We start from the raw sequence: 22,066 nt of genomic DNA on the forward strand, positions 1-22,066 counted from the left end.
GACAGCTGAAACCCAATAAGATTCGGGAAAAAAAACCGAACGGAACCGAGTAGAACTGAGCCTGCACATCCCTAGTACGAACGCTGGTTCTCGGTCTTCATGCTGAACGCTGTATGACTAGGGGTCTCTTGCTGATGCCTATCTCCGGGGCCGGAAGCACCTGCGTATGTATACTGTACTTTGGTCTGTATAATTTCCTTTTGCGCCTAAATTGTGTCTAGATCAATTGTGTGTAACTGTCTGAACTTTTACCTGAATAACACTTGTGCTTTGGAACCACAGATTCCACGTCTAAGTCTTTATTTATGGTATGACTGCGTACGCAAATTAGCGTCATCCTTAGAAGGTATAGGCAGGATATTAGAAGGTATAGGCAGGATATTAGAAGGTATAGGAAGGTGTGTATAGAGGTTAATTTTATTATTCTCAAATCCCAGGCCGCATCCTGACAAACTGGCTGTCACAAGTCACCGGCGCGCCTTGTTACATTTTTGTTTCTCAGAGGTCACTCCTCTTCCTGGACATCCAGCCACACATCCAGACAGTTCCTTTTGTTGCTGAGCAACATACTCGCCATACTGGGATGGCGCCCACAGTTGCTAGGAGATGCCAGACTGCTGTATCTGATCTTGGAAAGACTGGCAGACGTGTTCCCTCTCACCTGTGCACTATCCTCAATCACTGGCCTTGCAAGATTATTGGTTCCTTACCTTTTATTAGCCTGCTGGTTCAACGCCGGCTTGGTGGTTATAGCGTGTCTGTACATGTTCTTCCAGTTCCTGACAGCCGTGTTCCTGCCCGTCTGTGTTTGTTCCTGTGTTTATAACTGCATCATTGTACCTCTTACCTGCATTCTCATTACACCATCTAGAGTTTGTCAGTACAATGAGCAGCAGAATTTTCCGGTCTGATCTGTGCCTCATGCTGTTACAGTAATCCATTTGGAGACTTCCACGCTGCTTGGATCACCTCAGCCCTCAATGCCGCACCTTGCTGCCGTAGTCGCACCTCAGCCCTCTAGGCCACATCTTGGCCCTCAAGGCCACACCTTGCTGTCACAATAGCAACTCAGCCCTCAAGGCAGCTCCTTGCTGCTGAAGTCGCACCTTGGCCCCCAAGGCCAAACCTCAACTCTCGAGGTCACACCTCGACTCTCAAGGTCACATCTTGGTCCTCAAGGTCACTACTTGTTGCCAAAATTGCACCTCAGCCCACAAGGTCACACCTTGCTGCCAAAATCACACCTCGGCCCCCAAGGATGCACCTTGGCCCTCAAGGCTGCACCTTGTTTCCAAAGTGGCACCCCTGCTCTCTTGGTCACACCTCGATCCCCAAGGTTACACCTAGCAGCATAAATAACCCCTTGGGCCTCAAGGCCATGCTTTACTGCCAAAGTGGCACACCCGCCCTCTTGGCCACAACTTGACCCCCAAGGATGCACCAAACAGCATAAGTAACACCTAGACCCTCAAGGCTGTGCCTTGCTTCCAAAGTGGTACCCCGGCCCTCTTGGCTGCAGCTCGACCCCAAGGTCGCACCAAGCAGCATAAGTAACACCTCGGCCCTCGAGGCCACGCCTTGCTGTCAAAGTGCCACCCCTGCCCTCTTGGTCGCACCTTGACCCCCAAGGTAGCACTTAGCAGCATACTTAACACTTCGGCTCCCAAAGCCGCATCCCAGCTCTCAAAGCCACACCTCAACTCCCAAAGCCACACCTCAGCTCCCAAAGCCGCACCTCGATTCTCAAAGCCATATTTAGACCACTAGATCTATGCCTAGAACATCTGAGCCAAATCCACAGTCTGTGCCAACCTCAGCCGCATTGCATCCAGTGGCTCTTAGGATAGCTGTTTAAGCCCCTATTATCCTGAGTTTAAGACCAGGCGGCCACCTAAGTACCAATGATCCACACACATCTCACCATCCTCAGGCTTGAACCCAACTTGCATTTACATTCTCAGATTAATTACTGGTTCTGAAACCAGCTTGCTTTCACAATTCTCAAATTGATGACTAGCTTTGATTCTGAATTCCTCTCACCATTCTCAGACTGATTTCATTATCAGGAGGCCGCATAGACCTGAAGATACATAAGCTGCTAGTTGGTGGGGGGAGTTAGAAGGTACAAGGGATATTTAGGAATAAGTTGTTAGAATCTTGGGGATTAAAAGATGGTAGTTCTGGAATCTAGCCGATATGAGACTAGAAGTGGCTGGAGTTTATTCAGAGGCTGATCTTTCTTAGTACTTCCTGAGAAGTTCCCCACCCACCCAGCTCTAATTTGATTCATTGTTTTGTGTCTGTTATTGTGTTTTTGGTCATTTGTTTGCAATCATTTGCAGGAGGTGCAGCTTAGTAGTAGAGCATTACTTTTCAGTATCCAATAAAGTGCAAGTGTTAGTTACAGGGCACCTTCCATTTCAAGAGGAGAGTTCTCTCTGTTTTGAAAGGGAATCTTGTGTTTATTCCTTGAGGTTGGGCTCCTACTGAGCCAATAAAGGGGAGTGGGGCTTTCATACTTGAGGTTGCATTGAGAGCTTACATCTGCCCAATTCCTAATTTTCATCATGTCTTCATTCTTGGCCACCCATTTCATTCAATTTCCTGGCTCTGAACCCAGCTTGCAAACTTTCACTAAGTATGAAATTAATTTTATTACTTGGTTGGTGAACTAAGGCTGGTATCCACTACTAGATATACAAACGAGAGCACGATTACGACATTGCAATCGTGCTCTCGTTTGTATATCTAGTGAAGTGCCTAGACTGAACCTGACGAGATCGTCGGGTTGACCAGCATGTACGGGCGATGATAGATGTCGGAAACGACCAGCGTGCACACGCATCGCTGGTTGCTTCCGACCAAAACATGCCCGATGCATTCACGATGCATGCGCGATTTGCAAGCGATTGCATGATAACGACGTCATTATCGTGCAATCGCTTGCTAAAATCACCTAGTGGATAACCCCCTTTACAGTCCAGTTGTGTCTTTTGTCATGTAGTTTTATTGCCAGTTCAGTATTGATATACTTTTCCAACTCCTGTATTATTTTTTACCAATACCTTTACACCATATGGTCATTAATACAGAATATAGGCAAAGTAACAAACAAGAAACAGTGTGTATACAATCCTGCATGTTTTCTATTATTTTTTAATAGGATTTTGTAGATAAAGGGCATCATTTTTATCTTTAATTTCTTTTATTCCTTTGTGCTTTTAATCCTATTAGCAGCAGGAAAAGGGCATATGGTGATGTGATTACCACTGTCTTTGAATCCAAGGTTTATTTTGTTGCAGATCCATGTAACTCATCCAAATTTTCTGCTAATGATATATGAACTACATCTCAAGCTCTTCTGCACAGGCACTGTGCCCAAAAAATTGCTTATCTCCCTGGCTCGTCCATGGATTGCTTTTTTTTTCAGATCTAGACAAAGCAATGTGACTGATATTTGAGTTCTTGTAATGTTTTTTACATTTATTCTTTGCATAGTTTCAAGTACTTCTGCAAAGCTTGGCCTGGCCTTTGAAAATGTGCGTTTTTAATTGTAAGCATTTTGCTACATGTTTTCTATCTGGTGCCCAGTAAGCTCTGTCATCCTTCTCTCCTTGTACCATAAAATATCATATACTGTACAGTGAGTTTATCCTGGGGCTTCTCCATCTCTGTGAACCAGGTGCCAGCTTATTTTGATGTTTAGAGAGATGTTTACCCAGCACTGGAGCCTTGAGAAAAATAGTTTCAGCTCAGTTTATACAGTATATATATATATTAAGTTTTCTATATATTAAATTCTCCTCATCAGCTCAAAAAATCTGACTCACAAACAATGTAGGGGAGAATTGACAAAGCAGCGGCTTCTGTAACCCGCTGCTTCCCGGCGGGTTGCAAGTGAGTATTTTAAACGGCACTCGGGGTCAGTGACAAGCATGCCGGGCTTTACACTGACTGCGGGTGCCGTTTAAAATATAGACCCGCAACCCGCCAGGAAGCAGCGGCTTACAGAACCCGCTGCTTTCATAAATTCTCCCCCTAGTCCAGTGGTTTTACTTTTATGTAGGGCGGTTTAAGAATAATACTAACTGCCTCCTGGATCCCCCCACAATAATAAGCTTTACAAGCAGGCTCCTCCAGTCCCACATGTCCAGCAGAAACTAAATATACCCCATGGTAGCAAATCTACTGTGAGGGGGCTGGAGGTAGACACAGCCTGGCTACAGTCCCATGGCTGTCCTCAGCTGTCACGCGGGCCCTTCCCCATGATCAGTATAATGATATATACATTTTTCCCACAAATTTATACTCCTTTGAACTAGGGGTGTGCACCGGCCACTTTTCGTGTTTTGTGTTTTGGTTTTGGATCTGGATCTTTCTTCGTGTTTTGGATCTGGATTGGTTTTACCAAAACCACCCTTCCGTGTTTTGGGTTCTGGGTTTTGTGTTTTGGATCTGTATTTTTTTTTAAAAAAGCATAAAAACAGCTAAAATCATAGAATGTGTTGGTTTTTCTGCTCCTATGCTATTATTAACCTAAATAACCTTAATTTACAATAATTTCCAGTCTATTCTGAACACCTCACACCTCACAATAGTGTTTTTATGTCCAAAAGGTTGCACCGAGGTAGCTGGATGACTATGCTAAGCGACACGAGTGGGCGGCACAAACACGTGACCCATCTAGGAGTGATACTGCAGTGGCAGACAGGATGGCAGTTTGAAAAACTAGGCCCCAAACTGTACATAATGCAAAGAAAAAAAAGAGGTGCAAGATGGAATTGTCCTTGGGCCCTCCCATCCACCCTTATGTTGTATAAACAGGACATGCACACTTTAACAATGCAATCATTTCAGTGCCAGGGTCTGCCACACAACTGTGGCTGAAATGATTGGTTCGTTTGGGCCCCCACAAAACAAGCTGGCAATTAATCTGTCCCTGTACAAAACTGGCTCTATGGAGGCAAGATGTCGTCCTCATCCTCCTCATCCACCGATTCCTCACCCTCTTCAGTGTTGTGTACATCCTCATCCTCACAGAGTATTAACTTGTCCCCACTGGAATCCACCACCACAGGTCCCTCTGTACGTTCTGGAGGCTGGTCTCCCTGGATGAGTTGATAATTAATTTTTATGAACATCATCTTCTCCACAGTTTGTGGAAGCAACCTCCTATGCCTTTCACTGACAAGGTTCCCGGCTGCACTAAACACTCTTTCGGAGTACACACTGGAGGGGGGGCAACTCAGGTAAAATAGAGCCAGTTTGTGCAGGGGCCTCCAAATTGCCTCTTTTTCCTGCCAGTACAGGTATGGACTGCCTGTCAATGGTGACAGTATCATATGTAGTGACAGTAGACATGTCAGAAATTGTTGCCAGGTCCTTCAGTCCGGACCAGATGTCCAAACTTGGTCCTGCCTGCCCTGCATCACCGCCAGCGGGTTGCTTAGGATAGCTAAGTTTTTTCCTGGCAGCCCCAGTTGCGGGAGAAAATGAAGAAGGAGCTGTTGACGTGTCACATTCCGCTTCAGCTGACAGTGTGTTCACCAGCAGGTCTTTGCACCTCTGCAGGCTTGTGTCGGCCGGAATTTTTCGGGCCACCCAAAGCGTCTCCTGCACGCCCCTGTCGCTTTTCAGAAAATTCTGCACCACCAAGTTTGTTGTGTGAGCAAAACATGGGACGTGCTGGAATTTGCCCAGATGTAATGCCCGCACAATATTGGTGGCGTTGTCAGATATCACAAATCCCCAGGAGAGTCTAAGTGGGGTAAGCTACTGGGCGATGATTTCCCTCAGTTTCTCTAAGAGGTTGTCGGCGGTGTGCCTCTTACTGAAACCGGTGATACACAGCGTAGCCTGCCTTGGAACGCGCTGGCGTTTCTGAGATGCTGCTACTGGTGACGCTGCTGCTGTTGCTGCGTAAGGTGATACATCTACCCAGTGGGCTGTCACAGTCATATAGACCTTAGTCTGCCCTGTTCCACTTGTCCACATGTCCGTGGTTAAGTGGACATTGGGTACAATGGCATTTTTCAGGACACTCAGGACACTTTTTCTGACGTTTCTGTACAGTCTCGGTATCGCCTGCCTAGTGAAGTGGAATCTAGATGGGATTTGGAACCGGGGACACACTACCTCCATTAATTGTCTAAATCCCACTTCACCAATTGCGGATACCGGACGCACGTCTAACACAAAAACATAGCAGTCAAGGCCTCAGTTATACATTTTGCTTCAGGATGACTGCTGTCGTACTTCATCCTCCTCGCTAAGGACTGTTGGAGGGTCAATTGTTTAGTAAAAGTAGTGGTGTTCCTACTTCCTCTCTGGGATGATGAATGACTCCCAGCAGCAACAGCAGCAGCGGCAGCAGGAGGCGTAGCAATGCAGGATCCTCCGGAGGAATCCCGGATAGGAGAGTCAGTCATGCCAGTGACATAGCCTGCAGGATTACTTCCGATCCTGACTAAGGAGGAAATTGACGAGGAGGGAGTTGACGGTGTAGTTTGCAGGCGCTTGGATACAACAGGACAACGGGATTTAGGTGTCCCTGGACTGCTTACGGTCTTAGCCAAGTTTCTGAACTTGACAGTAACTTTTTATGAACGCGCTGCAGGTGCCGTATGAGGGAGGATGTTCCTAGGTGGTTAACGTCCCTACCCCTACTTATTTCACCTTTACATATGGTACATATGGCAAGACAGTTGTTGTCCGGATTTGGATAGAAATATTGCCAGACCAAAGAGTTGGAATGTTTGGTCTTCTGCCCAGGCATGACCGTGATGGGCTTTTTCATCCCACGGACAACAACTGTCTCCCCCGGAGCCTGATTTAAGCAAACCACATCACCATCAGAATCCTCCTCACCAACTTCCTCCTCAGCGCCAGCTACACCAGTATCCTCATCCTGTTGTACTTCAACAGTGACATCTTCAATTTGCATATCAGCAAGTGGACTGTGGGTGCTCCTTTCAGCACTTGCAGGGGGCGTGCAAATGGTGGAAAGAGCCACCTCTTCCCGTCCAGTTCTGGGAAGGTCAGGCATAGCAACCGCCACCACACTTGGACTCTCCTTGGGGATTTGTGATATCTCCTTAGAACGCACAGTTCTTCGCTGTGCTTTTGCCAGCTTAACTCGTTTGATTTTTTTAGTGGGAGGAGGGCTTCCATCGTCATGTGAAGCTGAACCACTAGTCATGAACATAGGGAAAGACCTTAGCCATTCCTTACCACTCCGTGTCGTAAATGGCATATTGGCAAGTTTACGTTTCTCTTCAGATGATTTAAATGTTTTTTTCAAGGTCATTTTCCTGAACTTTGTCATTTGGGATTGTATGTGCCCTCTACTATGACATTGGGCATCGGCCTTGGCAGACGACGTTGATGGCATGCTATTGTCTATGTCATGACTAGTGGCAGCAGCTTCAGCACTAGGAGGAAGTGGTTCATGATCTTTCCCTATTTTATTTTTATCGGAGAAAGTTTGGTCCTCCATTTAAGTTATATTGATATATACGTGCGGTTAAGGCGCACACAAACACAGAAAATTTTTTTTTATTTTGTTTGGAGTGCCCTTTGGGGGTTACAGCACCTTTTAACAGTCAAGCCAGCTGGCCCTTTACTTATGGGACACAGGCGCACGCTTGGCGCTGCTCCTTTGTTGATGCACGTGCAGCCACAGTGCACACAATTCACAAACACAGAAAATATTTTTTTATTTTGTTTGGAGTGTACTTTGGGGGTTACAGCACCCTTTAAGGGACAAGCCAGCCGGCCCTTTACTTATGGGACACAGGCGCACGCTTGGCGCTGCTCCTTTGTTGATGCACGTGCAGCCACAGTGCACACAATTCACAAACACAGAAAATATTTTTTTTATTTTGTTTGGAGTGTACTTTGGGAGTTACAGCACCCTTTAATGGACAAGCCAGCCGGCCCTTTACTTATGGCACAGGCGCACACTTGGCACTACTTTGTTGATGCACGTGCGGCTACTGCGCACACAATTCACAAACAGAAAATATTTTTTTATTTTGTTTGGAGTGTACTTTTTGGGTTACAGCACCCTTTGACGGACAAGCCAGCCGGCCCTTTACTAATGGGACACAGGCGCACGCTTGGCGCTGCTCCTTTGTTGATGCACGTGCAGCCACAGTGCACACAATTCACAAACACAGAAAAAATAATTATTTTTTTTGCACTTGGGGGAGCACCCCTGATGGACAGAGCACCCCCTGGACAACACTACAGCACCCCTTTAGGACTGGGACACTGCACAGGACTTTGGAGTGGACACAGCCCCTATGGACAACTGACTGCACAACACAGTCCAGCCAGCCCCTATGGACTTTGAAGGAGTGGACACAGCCCCTATGGACAACAGCAGCACAGCACAGCACAACACTACACTGCACTACACTACACTACACAGCCCAGCCAGCCATAACTCCCACCCTCCCTCTTCACTGTCCACAGCCGAGTGAGAAAATGGCGCCGACGCGGGTACCTTATATAGGATCCAAAACCCGCGAGACCCAGAAGGCGGGATGATGAAGTTTTGCCTCGATTTCAGATCCGAGTCAAGCGGGAAAAGTCGAGTCTGACTCGGATCGGCCTCGGATCGGGGGGATCGGGGAGGTTCGGATTTCAGAAATCCGAACCCGCTCACCCCTACTTTAAACAAACAGCAGCCACCAGCAAAATCATTTTAGGTTAGGGGTGTAAGGATACAGTATAGTCTGCAGGGTTAGGGGTGTAAGGATACAGTAATGTGTGCAGGGTTAGGGGTGTAAGGATACAGTATTCGGTGTAGGGTTAGGAGTGTAAGGATACAGGACCTCATTCAGAGGCGGTCGTTAGTTGCAAGCGGTTGCACTGAATCAGGGCGGCCGCTTGCATCCTGAACGACCACCTCCTTGTCGATCACTAAGCTGTGGGTTAACACCCACAGCTCTAGCGACCGACATGGGTGATGGTCGCGATGGTCAAGACCATCGCGACCATCGGGGCTTACGACCAGACCCTAAGGTTGGGTCTGGGCACTCGTAAGCCCAGGGAGCTTCCTGCTCTGATCAGTGCCAGATTAAAGTACACTTGGGCCTGGAGCTGAAATTTATGAAGGGCCTATTGTGTGCCACTGCAGGGAATGTGACAAGCGTTGTGTCGGTGTGACTAGTGATGCAGGGGCATGACCAGTGTGGTGTGGTGGGTGTAGTCTACACAAGGAGTCTGGCATGTGCAGTGGGTGTGGCTAACTCCATAGAAGGCATTGCTAAATATAATACAGAAAGCATCTCGGTGACCACCATATAATGCATTTAGCATCGCAGTGACCACCATATACAGTAATACAGAGTGCAATAGAGTGACCACCATATAAAACAGAATTGCAGTGATTGCCATATAATACAAAGAACATCAGTACCTGTCATATAATACACCATGCATCCAAATGACCGCCATACACAGCTACACATCATGGTCCCTGCAGTGGGATAAATCAAACAAGCTACTGATGCTTCAGCCTGTCCGTGGGGCGGAGCTTCAAACGGACCTGAGTGTAGGTGGGGCTTCAAACGGCCAGGGGGCTTAGGTATTTCTGTGTGAATGGGTGCTGCTTCAGCCCAGGCAGTTGGGAGGTGAGTGATCGGGGTGGTGACAGGAACTTAATGTGGCCATACATCTGCGACTGTTAAGGTGGCCATACATCTGCGACGGATCGTCGTGATGCAGGGATGAGATTGGAAATTTCCGATCGCCCATCAGAGACTTCCGATCACCCATCGGAGACTTCTGATCACCCACCATCGATGTTCTGCGATCTGTCGCCGGATCGCAGACACTTGCCATGTTAAATGTCAGCGATTTGACGATCGCGATAATTTTTTGATCACGATCGTCAAATCGGCAAAATTTCTGCGATAATCATGTGATGCCGGGTTGCAGCATCGGGGGATCGTGGCAATCCATTGCAGATGGATGGGGCCCATTAGAACGAACAGAGGGGCGGAGCTTCGGGGCAGGGCTTCAGAATGCATGTTGAGATGCTTCAGCCAGTCTGGGCGGCGGAGCTTCAGACGGACCCAGGGCCGGTGCAAGATTTCTGGGCACCCTAGGCAAAGCTGCACAATACATCCCCATCATTACCCTCCTTTCAACCCCTCACGTAGACACTTGACTCAAGTTACTTGATTTTGAAAATACAAAAAAAGAGACCCCATGCTATTGCATATGCAGTCACTTTACTTCCTGTTTTGGACCCCTGCTATGGTACAGCACATGGGCATCTCATCTCATTTTTTAAGGGAAATTTCCCACACATTGCATAGTGTTCAATATTTATGTCCAATAATTTTTGTATGTCAGTTCAGAACTATTTTATACAAATAAAATAGGCTGGCTGCACCAAGTTTGGAGCGCTAGGGAAGTGATTTATTAGGTTTTTTTTTTATAGCTAATAAAATATTAATTAACTACAGTATATGGCAATACAGCTATTATATCATTGTTACTGAAACCCACTTACCTGTCATACAGTGATTCCACATGTTACTCTGAGGTGGGGGTATGATGAGGTTAACCAGGCAATGGTGTGAGAGATCAGCCTCTGGGTGACAGAAGGCTCCTTGTCCCTGATCCACTGATGTCTTCCTGCAGCTATGCTCCTTGTGGGCCAATAGCTGAGCTCAGAAAAGGCAGACCAATCGTTTGCAGGCTGGGGAAGGAAAAGGGCCCTTGCAGCCAATGGCTGAGTAGCAGGTATCAGAGAAGGACAGGAAAGTAAGCCAGCTGGAGCTGGGCTCCCGCGCTGCTGCTGATTGCTTCATGCTTGTCACAGCACACGTCAGCGCTACCAGCCGACTGGCAGAGACCACAGGCAGCAATAGTTTGGGATGTGTGGTAGCGGCAGCTAATAAGATTCACGCTGCCAGTGCCATGTAAAAGAAGGATGACTCGTTCAGACATCCTTCATTATTTTTGTTTTGTTGCCTCAGCGGCACCCTCCAGTGGACGGACCTGTGAGTAGTCGGGGCTTCAGATGACCGTGGGGCTGAGGTATTTCTGTGTGAATTGGTGCTGCTTCAGCCCAGGCAGCCGGGAGGTGAGTGATCGGCGTGGTGGCAGGAAAAAAAAAATCCTGTCAATACTATCTGATTATGCTGTGGGCCTATTTGCATGGGTGGGCCTGGAGCTGTAGCTCCACCCACCCCATTCTTAATCCGGCCCTGGCTCTGATCGAGCCGGAAGCATCACCCCTCACCCAGTAGAGCACCCCTCACACAGCAAAGGTCACAACACCCACCACCACTCACCCAACACCCCTCTCTCAGCATCAGCAATGATGTCAGTGGGGCCGCCCCCAAATGGCAAGCATTCTGGCGGGAACGCCTCCGTTTGGGCGGGCACGCCCCCTGCCCACCTCCCAAATGGGGCGAGCTGTCACTCACCATCGACAACTCGCCCCATCTGCTGCGAGACCCCTAGTGACAGAGCATCCGTCGCTAGCACGCATGTTGCCCCAGTGGGGCAACATCGAGTCGGTTGCAAGCGCTCAGCGCTTGCGACCAACTCTGAATGACCCCCACAGTATTGGGGGCAGGGTTATGGGTGTAAGGATGCAGTATTGGGTGCAGGGTTAGGGGTGTTAGGATTGAGTATTGGATGCAGGGTTAGGGGTGTAATGATATTGTATTGGGTGCAGGGTTAGGGGTGTAAGGATACAGTATTGGGAGCAGAGTTATGGGGTGAGAACACAGTATTGGGTGTGGTGGGGTTAGAGGGTAAAGGGTATTGTATTAAGAGCAGCGTTAGGAGGGTAAGGGTACAGTAGTGGGTTCAGGGGTAGGGGGGTAAGGATACAGTATTGGGTGCAGGTTTAGGGCATAAGGATACAGTAATGGGTGCAGACTATTGTTAGGAAATAAGGCTAAAATACTGAATGCAGGGTTAGGGGGTAAGGATACAGTATTTGGAATAGGGTTAAGGGTAAAGTAGTAGGTGCAGGGTTAAGGGAATAGGACACAGCAGTGGGTGTAGGGTTAGGGGGATGAGTATTGAGTGTAGGGTTGGGTGGTAAGGAAACAGATTAGAGAGCATGGTTAGGGCTAAGGCTGAATAGGGAGGGTCAGGGTAGCATAGTGCTGTGACAATAGTATGTGGGTGAAATTCTGAGATGTTAACAGGAGGGAGGGAGAGAGAGAGAGTGAGAGAGAAGTAAAAAAAAACAAGACAAATAAAAAACACGAGAACACAGAAGACAAAACAAAACAAACACTTACCTGGCTCTGTTGCCTCGTGGGTGTATGCAGGGAGCTGATCATGCTTGACGCTTGTGCGGTGCTGCCTGCCATCTGCCCGGCAGTTGAGCTGCATGTTCTAACTTCCTGCTCCTCACCAGCCTCTTAGGTGGACCGAGGAAGGCAGGTACCGAGGACAGACTCTAGGAGCAGGACACCTATTGGATGATAGACACCACTGGCTGTGATTGGCTGGTGAATGCTGCCAGCGGTGATTGGCTGCCGTGTGTGCGCAGCAGTAGTCACCGCCGGCAGCATCTCCCCAACCAATCACCAGTGATTGGCTGTTCTGCGCGTCCTGGGATATTTAAACACTGGCGCTGCGCCGTGGCAACCTGCGCACCTGCACTGTAGATGACAGGCAGCAGCCGGCTGCCCGGCTGAGCCTGTGAATTGGGGCTTTGTGTTCGGGGGGCGATCGCCCTGATCGCCCCCCCTGGATCCGCCACTGCCCTAGTCTGTTACTAGCCAAGACTTTGCACTGGTCTGCAAGTCTCATGCGAAAGCTTTCCACACACAGGTGCTAATGCTGAGTTACTTGTATGGTCCATTTGCTTAGCATAAAATATGACCCGTGATACATTGTAGGTTGTCTTTCTCTAAACATTTTGTTATTGCCTTCAAAAATAAACAAAAGCAAAGATTATAAGTCTTGTGTTTTATAGTGTGTTATTATGATGTTAGAATATAGAAGGCCAAAAATTGAGTGGACCACACATGGCTGATTGATCAACCATGGCGACTGGATTAGTGTCATAAGGAAGAGGAGGCTGCAAACTGGGTGTCATGTTATGAGTTGGCCATATGGGGTATGTTGCTGTTAAGGGATCAGGCTGGTTATCAGTGGACACATTATTATAGTTATTGTTATTCTGGGTTGCCATCTCCTGAAGGGTGTCTACCAACAGACAGAGACTACCTATCATCAGCTCAGGCATAGACACTTCCTAAGGAACAGAGCTCTGCTCTCTGGAGGGAAGCCAAATAGGTGGGATCCCCTGTTCCAACATCTGAAGCTCTTCTCTCTCCACATCATATATCTATTATAGATGAAAAAAATTTAATATATCTAGCTCCTCTTTCTGTACCCTGCTCACCCTTTTTGGACAGGAAGTCCAGGATGGATGGTTTGGAAGAAGGAGGTCTAGCAACAGATGGGGATGGCCATTATCAAGACTTGGTCCCCCCAGTGGGTGTAGTCTGGGAGGTATTGGTTGGCATGCGGACAGCAGAATAACAAAGGCCTCCATGTTGTCTGTGCTCACTATTCCATATGTCAGTTTGCGATTCAGGTAGGAATAAAGTCGACTACAGAACACAGAATCACTGGATGTCTTGGTGTATTCAGGCCAGATACGATCCATGAATTCCAAGACAGATTCCAGACAGTTGAATCCTTTGCTTGTGATAATCTTTGGTAATTACTGGCAAAGGTGGGTGTTATAGCCAGACATTTTGAAGGCTGTAACTTTGAACTGCTTTATAGAAAACATGTGAATGTAACCTTTCCACACTGCAGAACATGATGGAGAAATCCCTTGAAGTTCAGCACCTAGAGCATCTTTTTTCATGTTCTCTGAGGCCTCTCCTGACTGTGAAGATTCTCCACACTGTAGTCTTCCATTGTAACTTTTTAATGGTGATTTCAATGTGTCCACTTGCTGAGATCCATCTCATCTGAGGGTTGGGTTTTCCCCATGAGACAATTCACATCCAGAAGGTGACTCTTATGTTTACTAGCCGTGGTGTCAGTCTCTCTTTTGGCAGAATTTGCACAATCTTGGTCTTGGGGGCACCATGATGAATAAGACAGATCCTCCAGGATAAACATCAGATCTGGTGTTGTATATATTTCTATTAAACCTTTGTGTGTAAGTTTAGTCATCTGCCACTTGTGGTGGAGCTCTTTTTCTGCTTTCTAAATGATCTCCAGACACAGCATAAAACTTAAACCTTAAACTGCAATGTTACATTTAATGCTCTGTTCCGCTTGTTCACATATCTAAGTAATATGGTTAAGTGGACAATGGGAACAATGGCAATTTGAAGGCCACTATCTAACTCTGTTTCTTTTTAATGTCCCTGTACAGGTTGGGAAATTCCTTTACAGAACAGAAGGTTTGCAAAGGATTATTTAAGGCAATTGTTTATCTATTTTTGGAAAGCACACTTCCTATTCCTGGTCCCCTTCTGGGATGAAAAAAAATCCACTCCCAGGAAGCAGGCATGGTCATGAAAGAATTCCCAAGAAAGACACAACGTAGGACTTAAACCTTGAATCTGAAATGTTGCATTTAATACTCTGTTCCGCTTGTTCACATATCTGATATGGTTAAGTGGACAGTGGGAACAACGGCAGTTTGAAGGCCACTAACTAAATCTGTTTTTTTTAATGTCCCTGTACAGGTTGGAAAATGCCTTTACAGAAGGTTTGCAAAGGATTATTTAAGTCAATTGTGTTTTGGAAGCACCCTTCATGGTTCACTTCTGGAATGAAAATCCACTCCTAGCCACAGAAGTAGGTGCAGGATTCTCAAGAAAGACACAACTTAAGGCCTTAAATCAGGGGTAGCCAACCTCAGTTCTCGAGAGCTCACATTTTCCAGATGACATAGCTGGTGCACAGGTGTATTCATTACTCACCAAAACATTTAGAAAGATCCACATGTGGAGTTAATTATTATAGTTATCCTGTGAGGAGACCTGGAAAACATGCACTGTTGGTAGCTCTCGAGGACCAGGGATGGCTACCCCTGCCTTAAATCATAGATCTTACTCTTGTCCACATATCTGTGCTGGTTAAGTGGCACTTTGAGGCCACTAACTATGTTTTTTGTATGTCCCTGTACAGGTTGGGAAATGCCTTTTATAGAAGGTTTGCAAAGGATTATTTAAGTCAATTGTTTATTTGTTTTTGGAAAGCACTCTTCCTGGTCCCCTTCTTGGATGAGAAAATTAACTCCCAGCTGCTGCAGCAGCAGCAGCAATGTTCAAAGATTCGTCTGTGGCAAGGACTGTTGTGAATGTATCACATTTTTTTTGTAAATGCTTCCTCCCCTCACCTTCTCCTTCAGAAATTTTCTTAAGAATCAAAAAACGAAATTAAATTTACTACCAATCAACCCTCCCTGTCCCTGCCCTGCCTTCAACTACATATATACTCCAACTCCTTCAGGCTTCTCTTGAATAATAAAAGTGTTTCCTGATGTGCCATGTTTGAAGTTGAACTGCCATGTGTTTGTGCCACCCACTTCTGCAGTCAGCCAGCTATCTTGGTGTAAATTTTGGGCCTAAACTAGATGAAAAAATCAATATTGTGAGCTGTGAGGTAGTCAAAATTGACTGGAAACGATTGGAAATAAATGTTATTGAGGTTAATAATACTGTAGGAACTAAAAAAAGGCCAAGTTTATGTGATTTTAGCTGTTTTTATGATTTTTTAAGAAAAATTCCAGATCCAAAACCAAAACCGAAAAACAAAATACGGAGGTGAGGTTTTGGCAAAACCAATCGAGATCCAAAACCAGGGGAGATCCAGATCCAAAACCAAAACCAAAACACGAGGGTCAGTGCACATCTCAATTTTAAAAGTGGAGGCAGGTAATTGGAAAGATGATAGGGAATTAAAGGGATGAGGTCAGTTTATGAAAAGGGGAAGTGTGCTATTGCTGCAGTAATGTTCTTTCTGTTTATGGTTAGAATTAGAAAATGATAGAGGATCATGGACAGTTGTTCTATTCAAATACTTTAATCGAATGTCAGGTCTAAACTTCGGTAAAGAGCAGCCTACGGAAATGGAAACACCACAGTGTTGATATTAAGAACAATATGGTAAATCATGGTTCATTTTTCACTTACATGAGCAGAGCTGTAACTAGACTTTTTGGTGCCCTGTGCCAGAGAGAGCATTGGTGCCCCCCTATATTTCAAATAGGTACATAACGCACCTCAAAAAGGGGCCTGGCCTCATGGAGAAGGGCCAGGGAAGAGATAGGGGAGGCCAGGAGATGCTGGGGATAAAATAAGAGGAGGCTACAAGTGAGAATGATAAACAGAAAATTGACAGGCCCGAACAGTGCCCGGTGCCCTGTGCCATGGCCATGGCCGTACTACCCTAGTTACGGCCCTGTACATGAGTTTAGGTACCACTGTGCTAAAGGAAGCTTGTAGAGTGTTTGGCAGGTAAGCCCAAGATATTCTGTTGATCACAGTGGAGGGTAGTGGAGTGGGGCGGGTCACAGATGTATACTGATTCCGGAGCCAAGTATGGGCAAGCATGGGATGAGGTAATCTGTGAAAAAGAAATCTATACTGTACGAGAGCAGAATTGCTGAGACTGCTGATGTGTATAAATAAATGTATAATTATGGCCTAGTTATGAGAATGCTATCTCGGTAGTGGTTGCAGGTGTTATGTCTTGGCACAGCTTAAGCACCATTGGTGGAAGAGGAGACAACGATTACAGGTACAGGTTCATGAAGAACTTATATGGATGCTCCATTGCCCATGCTTCACCCTGATTCTAGATAAGATAGAAAACATCAATAAAAGAGCAGCTGCTGATAAAGGGTTACAGCGTCACAAGAAGAGTAGTTTGCTCCAGATGATGTAGAGAAAATACTATAGATATCCATCAACAGTAAATAGTTGGAAGTGGCATTTTATATGAAAAGATGTTCCTGTTTGAAAAGCTTTCAACTTATGTCATTTTCCTGCTGTTTATATGTGTACTGTAGATATTAAATATTAACTTTTTTGTTCAGCCATCTTGTGATCCCACACAATGATTTCTCTGTAATGTTACCTGCCTCACTTAGGTCATAATTCCTCAGTTTGTCTCCAGAGAAATGGAGGACTGAGCTCATTACACTGCCAGAATACTCTGCAAAGTGCCGTTTCCGACCAATGTATTCAGTATTCAGAGCTTGTGGTACACATCTCAGGAACAGTTACCTCTGACCCATGTACTCTACCCAACACAATATTTCAAAGACAATTCGAACTACAGTAAATGTATCTGAGTGCTACAGTATTTCAGATTTAAGTCTCTCCACATTTATATACAATTAAGTAATAAAATCAACTGCAGTAACTCCTGGGTAACAATCAGGGTATTCTTACAAGTTTAAGAAAATGTGTGTTGATTTAACATTATCCTAATAAGAGTGGATATTTTCTGTTGTGTAAAGCACTTGTATTATTTTTTCTATGCATTTTTGCTATATTACCTTCTAAAACCACTATAAAATACATAAACTACAATCCAATGGAAAAATATAGTGCAAGACTTTAAAATCACTTCATTTCATGACCCAGCCATTAATTTAAAAAAAAATGATTCATTGTAGTACGAAGATTTGGATGCTGTATTAGTCCTGGAGGGAAGCCAATATGGTATAATTCTTAATGAACCACAATAATGTTTTTATTCCAGACATAAAGTATGGAGTTTTAAACACCTCTAACATCTTTTCTTATATTATTATCTTACTGTTGACCTGCAGAGAAAATCAATTAGTTTTGTACATCTGTGATGTCATCTTCCTGTAGGACCAGCTATGAATATTAGAGCTCCAAGACTAGACATGAGCAAACTGCTCAACACTGTTCCGCTAAATATTTGCTGCATTTGGCACTCCAGTAGTGTGGAATTTTGTATATTGCAACCTTCCTTTTATAAGACCAAACACCAGCCACACTACAAAGCATAATTAGTTTTCACCCCAGCTCTATTTACATAGAATTTACAAATACAGTGACTGAAGCAGAGTAAGAGCAAAGCAAAAAAAAGAGCAAATTTATACCTTGATAAAAATCGTTTTTTGCACTGCAGGAGGCAAATTTTAAATGAGCAGAGATATTTATTGTGGTACCCTGGGGTGGAAGTGTGGGCACAGATAAGTTAGGTATAGATGGTACCTTGCAGTAGAGATAGCAGCTCCAGTGGATCTTCCCTCTTCTGGCAGACAACAACTCCACTGGGGTTTCTTTCTCATACTACAGCAGAGAGGCTAGGCCCATACACTGCTTCCACCCGATCTCTATTTACATAGAATTTACAAATACAGTGACTGAAGCAGAGTTAGGAGCAAAGCAAATATAAGAGCAAACTTACACCTTGATAAAATCATTTTGCACTGCAGGAGGCAGTGTGCAGGCCAGCATGGCAGCACACTGACGCTCTCTTGTACACTTCCAGGACTGCTGGGAGTCAGCTACAGCCTCAGCACTGCACACACACACACATGGGTACTCGGTGGCCTTCTCTTCCAGCACCACCTCAGTGACGTTGCTTGCTTGAGTCTCAAAGTCAGATCTGCAGCACCTCATCCTCTCTTTGTAGCTCTGCTTCTTGGCATCCCTCTCTTCACTCTGCGCATATGCAACCCCCTTTTCCACTTGCACGAATGCCTCTTTCGCACTCAACATTGCCACCAAGTGTAAGCCTCCAGAATTACAGGGTCCATAGGTTACAATACACTCAGGTGTTTTAGCTTAATTCTATGGGGTAAATTAACTAAAGGTCAATTTGCAGGTCAATTTGAGGAGTGATTTGCCTCTTCTCAAATTGACTCAAATCGAATGCAGTGAAAACCATTTTTTCACTGCATTTACTATTATTCGATTTGTTTTGCGATTTGCAAAACAAATTCGATTGAGTCAGTTTTGAACAGTGTTTTGCTGTTCGATTTGGCATGATCATGTCCACATCGAATGGCAAATCACCCTTCAAAACGAACTGCAAATCCCAGACACGTTAGATCGGCTTCATGCTTTAACTTTCAGCATGAACAGTTCATTCTCACACAGATACATGCAGACATCAGTGAGATGCCTGCATGTTTCTGCCTTGAAAAAGTGTTGTAAAGAGTTAAAATAAAAAAAATAAAAAAAACGTGAGGTCACCCCCCAAAATAGAACCAGCCCCGGACTGCTGAAACCCAGGTCTGGTTGACTAAGTACAGGAAAAAATTTGCGTAGGGTCTCCCTGTAAATAACAGAACCAGCCCTGGACCCTTTCTAACGGGGGACTGATGCCACAGCCAAGGGATCCCTATCACTGGGCCCCCCAGCCACAGCATCAGCCCTGACCGTTAGTCAGCCCAGGCCAGGGATCCCTGGGGAGTTGGAAACCCCTTCAAAAAAAGGGGTCTACCTCTCCAGGGCACCCCTGGCCTAGGCTGATAGCCCGGGGCTATCCCTGCCACTCCTGGGTGGTGGGTGGCGGGTTGATTGTGTGAGTGATGTCTAAATATAGAAGTGATAAAACATTGTCTATCCAGTAGAACTGCAGGTCCCAGCAAGCCTCCCCCTGCATGCTGGTACTTGGAGAACCACAAGTACCAGCATGCGGGGCATTAAGGGCCCATTGGGACCTGTAGTTCACCTGTAAAGAAATGTTGAAAGAAACACACACACATCTTACACAGTATAAGTTTAATACATACATACATACACACTCACACATACTCACCTATATTACCTCCAGTGGTCCCATTGTCCAGTAGGCATCCATGGGTAAAAATAAGAAAACAAAAAACCAGACCATCGCATTAAGGAATAATCATTCTAACCAGAATGATTACTCCTTCCTGAATGAAGCGCCCAGATGCGGCTTCCTCCTTTGAAGCACTGTGTCTGTGCGTTCATTGGCTGAGAGAGGTCAGGCCCCGCCTCTCAGCCAATGAATGGCTCCTCCATTGTACTCAGTGGTGGGAGCCGCAGGATAAACTTTAGTTACCCTGCGTCTCATTGTGAGCAAGCCGTTACAGACGAAACACGCGTCAACTTTCAATACCTCCTACCACGGACCTGATCAGCTGATCTAACACATGATCCTCACAACACCGCTGACTTCCTAGACTGACAGAGGCCACTGCAGGATATGTGAGCAACCGCCTGCAGCACACCGTACGCTCGACAGGTTCTATGTTAACTAATTGTTTTTCAGCTGAGAGGCATCTATATCGGGACTTTGTATCCTGATTTATAGTTTTTCTCACATTACTGCTGACTTCCTATACCGACGGAGGTCATTGCAGGACATATGAGCAGCTGTTTGTATGCAGCATACTGTGTGCATGATAAGGTTTTATGTAAACCTATTGATTACAGCGGACAGGTTGTTATAACGGGACCTTGCAATCCGGTTCTTGATTAAGCTCGTCAGCAGGCAGATCTATACACAGGTCATTAACCTTATCTTTCTATTTTCTGGTGGCTATTTGATCTAGGTGATCTAGCTGATCTAGGTGAATTTAACTCCTGCAATGCCATTTGGCACCAGGAGTTATCTAACTCCTATTAAATTAGATTTTTAACAACCCACCAATATATTTTACTTTCAATAGGCACCAGCACCCCACTCTGTCATCACCTGTCCAATACTTGGTAGTAAAGTACAACATGTGACAGCAGAGGTGGGGTACATTCTGTGTAACTTACTTTCACTTATTCCAAAAAAAATCCTGTGTTATATTCTATATATAAAAAAAAATTTTTTGACCTGCTCATGATTGACTATTAATACCAGACATTAAGGTTTGCAGCTATATAAGGGAGACTATATATTTCCTGTATACATCAGAGGGACTTGTGCAATAATTCTCTCTCACCACCTGATTAAAGGGATATGTGCAATATTAATTGATAATTGTCAATATGAAAGTGTTGACCACTGGAGGTCATTTCATATATTTTCTGATCCTACCAGAGGGATTTGTGCAATATTAAATAATTGAATCCTAGTCTCATGATATATTTTTTTACTGTTATCTTGTACAATTGTCCTTGTTCTCTTTATTGTTTTTATGTGGTAACCAAGAGTAGCGGGAGATGTACATATCATCAATTTATTACCATCTCTACTAATCAGTACTATTCTTGGTTAAATCTGTTTCTTCGTTGCTGCTTAAAGGGGAATGTGCAATATTGCGGCTTATTAATACGTGCTGTACCATCCGATTAAACATATATTTTTTCTTTTCATTTTGCTGCTATAAGGGAGATGTGTAATATTGTTATTGGATCACTGCTTTTTACAAGCTTGTTGTGGCTGCTATAAAAGCTTCACCAATATATTTTTTCTCTTCTGCTGCTAGCATTAGGGGTATGTGCAATATTAGTTCTCATTTGAGACCTAATTAAAATCTCTCTTACTACCTTATTAAAGGCACGTGTGCAATAACAGTTGACCACAATTACTACGCAATTGACGACAATTATAGGTCTATATATTATTTTTGCATTTGTATGTTTTTTTGTGGCCATTATATGTTAGTATTTGAACACCATCCTCACTGATTATTGCTTTGGTCATCTCTGTTTCTAAGTGTTGCTACTATCAAGGAAACGTTATTTTTGACATTGTGGTATAAATTGATTCTTTACCATTTCAAATAAGGGACATGTGCTGTAGCATTTACATTTTTCTCCCTTTTTTATAGCACCCATCAGTTATTCATACTGAAATTGTTCAGATTTTCCCCCTTTTTCTCTGTTATGTGCACATATGTTCTGGTATCTCATTTGATTCCAACCATTATAGAGGTCAAATTTGAACCGGATTTGATAGGAAGTACCCTATTATTTCAAGGTTAATACTTCCTTAATTTTATATTTTCGCCTCAATTGTGGTTCATTCATTTGAACTAGGGGTGAGCGGGTTCGGATTTCTGAAATCCGAACCCCCCCCGAGCCCCCCCGATCCGAGTCAGATCCGAGTCAGGCTCGACTTTTCCCGCCTGACTCGGATCTGAAATCAAAGCAAA

Source organism: Taudactylus pleione, unplaced genomic scaffold, assembly GCF_031769625.1.
Source record: "Taudactylus pleione unplaced genomic scaffold, aTauple2 ptg000265l, whole genome shotgun sequence".
Taxonomy (NCBI): domain Eukaryota; kingdom Metazoa; phylum Chordata; class Amphibia; order Anura; family Myobatrachidae; genus Taudactylus; species Taudactylus pleione.